Genomic DNA, 3625 nt, shown 5'->3' with positions numbered 1-3625 from the left:
CATGTTGGGTAACTGTACTTCTGGCGACTGTAGTTTGAAATACTATTTTTTTGCATGTTCGATCAATCTCCGATTGTAAAAGTTGGTAAAAATATTCTATCTCCTCTTCCTTGGCTCTGGTTGTTGGTGCATATATTTGAATGATAGTGGTATTCACTGGACTTCCTTGTATGCCACTCCATTAGGGCTGCATTATTGTAGCTACTGCCACTGTTGTGGGAGTGTCTTTAACAGAATTTAAATATACTGCTCAGTGGTAGCGCATGTAATGGCTACTATGACTCAAGCCAGGATTAAACAAACTAATATTGATAAAGGAATTCTACACTGCTTACAGACTTCAGAGACTGCTACTGTGTGGTTTGGAACAACAGGCTTTGATAACATGAAGCTGTTTGAAATGTGATTGGCAACATGTACCTATGTGTTACTCCTCTTTATAACAGTTCTCAATATAATAGGAATATTACTAAATAATAATGTAATAGGGATATTAGGAATTATAGGAATAACAATTACAGGAATAATGTAATAGGAATATTAGTATGTAATAATAATAGTTCTTAATAGAAGAAATGGGGGAAAAAACAAAACCCTAAACTTAGATGGAACATACTGCTGTTTTCTCAGAGCTGATTGACAGCTGTTCCTGCAGCAGGTTTTCAGAGGCTGTCATTTGCTTGTCCACCTTTCTTTGGAGCCTCCAGTTAAGCAGGGAGTTAGAAGTCTTGTGAGTCTTGAAGGCCATATAAAAGGACCCTCTGGTGACCTAGTGGCAAGAAGCTGCGCTACAATCCTGAAGGTGTGTGACTCGAATCCACCAGATGCTTCACTGGAGAAGGCGGGGCAATCTTCTCCTGTGCCAGTTGATCTGATTTGATGGCATACAAGTGAAATAAATAAATAAATAGTTGCTCATCTTAAAATTTTATTGCTATATACTTTTATAAGGGTGGCTGTTTTAATAACATTCTAGCAGTGGAAACATTCCTGCTCTTTGTCATTATGTTGACAGTGACATTCAGGAATAGTTGCTATTAAAGGATGTTCTGCTAGATCTTGGCAAAAAAAAGGCCATAATTTATAGTGTATGATACTTGTTATTTTAGACTTGAGTGAATTTAGATGTGATTTTACTTTTACTTTATTCTTCTGCAAGATCTTGTTGCCTGCTCCAAAGATCTTGTACTATTTCTTTATAAATTTTACAGTCAGTTATTTTTTGGATTTTAAATTACAAACTTGTAAAACATCGTTAAACATTTTTTTGTCTGAACTTTGTATCAGTCAGGGTTCTTGGTTGTAAACAAAGGAACTGAGATTGGTTAAGGAATAATTAGGGGCCTAAATCTCTGTAGAAACTTTATTCCTTTCATAGAAAATAAGGGGAGAATGCATCTTGCCAACCACACTTGTTGACAAGCTCAGCTGAAAACCTGCCGCTCTCTTTGCTCAAATACCCCCTGAGCTGCTTTAACCGCTTCACTTCCCACATTCCCAGCAGTGATCCACAGTGTCACACGTGTGGCTCCTGAGCCACCTCTTCCAGGGCCACAGCCCATAGTGTTTCCTGTTCTGGTTAGTATTCTGCATCAGGTAGAACATTGTGGGTCTTTACCTGGTTAGTTTTGTCAGCCATGTTTGAATTGCTTGAACCCATGGTGCTACTTCTTTAAAGATTCAAAGCAGATGCCAAAACAACAGCAGAGACCTGCACAGCTGTTGGGCTGTACCTGACCTAGGACTTCATTGACTTCGGTGGGTTTCTTGGGTGGGGAAGAGGGAAGCAAACTGCCCCTCATTCTCCCACTAAGTGGCAGGTGCATTCAAACTGTTGATCTTTCTCTTAGCAGCCCAGCACTTAACCTACTGCATTGCTGTGGTTCTTTAAAGTAAGTAACTCTAAATTATAAGTTGTGCTCTAACTACCATAGGAAGGTGTGTTCTCCCTAGTTTGCAATTATCTTCAAAGCGGACAGGATTTCAAAGGATCAAAAGAGCACAAATCCTTTACACTTAAAAAAATAATATAAGTTCAAAATCTAAACTTCAGTGAGATAGAATTTTAGACTTATTAATAGGAACCTTTAAGAAATAAAGTCCGCGGGGAGAAGGGTGCAACAATGAATGAATGGAATTCCAAAATCTCTGTAGATATTCTTTGAAATGAAAAATAAACTAAATTAATAAAAAAAAGAGAATTATCAATAAATATATTCCTTTTTTTAACAAAAAAAGAAAGAAAGTCCATGTTTTACAAGTGAAAACCGAAGAGGTCATGTGTGAATTGTCTTTATTTCGCACAGAGGCCTACAGGCAGAAGCCAAACTAAGGTCACCTGGGTTTCTCTAAACCATTTCCAGTGTAACTCTGGTTTTTTAAAGTTTAAAAACAGTATATTACTGTAGTCTTTTAGGCATTAGCTCTGTAGAGAGGTCGCTGCTAACCAAAGGCCAAGCTTTTCTTGGTGGTTTGAATTCATCTGCAGCTTGGTCAGAGAAAGATGGACAGTTTCCTCCTGTGCAACTTACAGCTCAAAACCTAAAGATGGAGCCTGTGTAAGGTAGAAACCTGTCAGAGAGAAAAAGACTTATTTTCCATTAGAAGGAGCAGTAGAAAATAGCGAGACTGGACCCTGTCAAACCTTTGAGACCCAGAAAAATAGTCTGTGCTGTGAAGTTCAACTCTCACAGGTCTCTCTGTGAATGGAAAGGAGCTGAGAATGTTACTGTTGTCATGATGACACTGTTCTCCAGATTAATATATATTTAACAGAGTTCTCAAAATCCCAGGCGATTCTTTTCTGTAGACATTGATGACAGATTAAAATTTGGATTGAAGAGGACCCAGGATAAAGAAAACAAAAGTTAGAAGGTTAATAATACCCAAATTTAAGACTTAAACAGTGTTTTCTGGATAGTGGTTCCTTATCAGATGTAAGTTTGTCAATACTTTCTTTCTGTACATGAGCCATCTTGCTAAACTTCTTGCTCATGTTTTTTAAAATGGTTAAAATGGTTTTTAGTACCCAGACTAAAACAGTACGCGAGACAATACAGCATTGGTGTGAGGATAGAGTGGAACATGCTTGCAAGCCTAGAAATAAAATCTTATATTTATTGACTGAATGTAACAGCTAAAATTATAAAACTCTTAGAACAAAAGACAGATACAATTTTTATTTTTTTTTTTTAAATCCCTCTGTGAAAAAAATGATGAACCCTGGAATCTGAACAGTGTGAAAAAGAGATGGGAATGACTGGCCGCCCCCAGATTGTCCAGTGTCCGCATGCCAAGAAAAATACTGAAGGGGATGTTAAGGGAAATAGAGCCAAGGTGAAGGGTGAGCCACAGAGAGGTCTGTAAGGTTAACAGCTAAACCTCCAAAACCAGAGCCCAATCCTAACAAGGCCCCTTCAAGAAGGGAGAGAAGGGACCCACAGGGTAAAGGAGCAGGCTGATGCTGACAAGGATGGGAGTAACCCTGAAGAAAATGGAGATGCCAAACAGGCCAGGTATGGAAAGCTACGGGTGCTGAAGGTGCCAAGGGAAGTGTGTGCATGTTGGGTAACTGTACTTCTGGCGACTGTAGTTTGAAATACTATTTTTTATCAAGTTTTATTTA

The 3625-nt window shown here is 38.4% G+C and overlaps 1 pseudogene; it reads right to left on the bottom strand.

Annotated features, from left to right (window-relative positions):
- LOC102855064 overlaps window positions 1–3625 on the bottom strand; it is a 59857-nt pseudogene that overhangs the window by 55962 nt on the left and 270 nt on the right.

This window comes from Elephantulus edwardii, unplaced genomic scaffold (genome assembly GCF_000299155.1).
Source record: "Elephantulus edwardii isolate Elephantulus edwardi_28Jun2011 unplaced genomic scaffold, EleEdw1.0 scaffold00291, whole genome shotgun sequence".
NCBI classification, from domain to species: Eukaryota; Metazoa; Chordata; class Mammalia; order Macroscelidea; family Macroscelididae; genus Elephantulus; species Elephantulus edwardii.
This window is presented reverse-complemented; position numbering and strand designations above follow the sequence as displayed.